Raw genomic sequence first — 324 nt, 5'->3', positions numbered from 1 at the left:
AGCCACCCAGGCGCCCCTCATATGCCACATTCTTTTGTAAAAATGGAAATGACTTAAGTACTAAAGGCTAAAGGACCAGCTACAAGCACTCAGTGGGGTGTTTTGCAATTTCTGAATTTGTTTTCACACAGAGTATTTAAATGAAAAAATCAAATTATCTGCACCTTGTGTTTTAAGCAAGGTGAGCTACCTATTGTTTTCCCCAATTTTACTGAGCTATAACTGACATGTAACACTGCAACTTAGGGTACAACATAATGATTTACATATGTATACACTGCAAAACGACTACTACAATATGGTTAGTTAACATCAGACATCTCA

This window comes from Enhydra lutris, unplaced genomic scaffold (assembly GCF_002288905.1).
Source record: "Enhydra lutris kenyoni isolate GAN:26980312 unplaced genomic scaffold, ASM228890v2 scaffoldscaffold45, whole genome shotgun sequence".
Lineage (NCBI taxonomy): Eukaryota > Metazoa > Chordata > Mammalia > Carnivora > Mustelidae > Enhydra > Enhydra lutris.
This window is presented reverse-complemented; position numbering follows the sequence as displayed.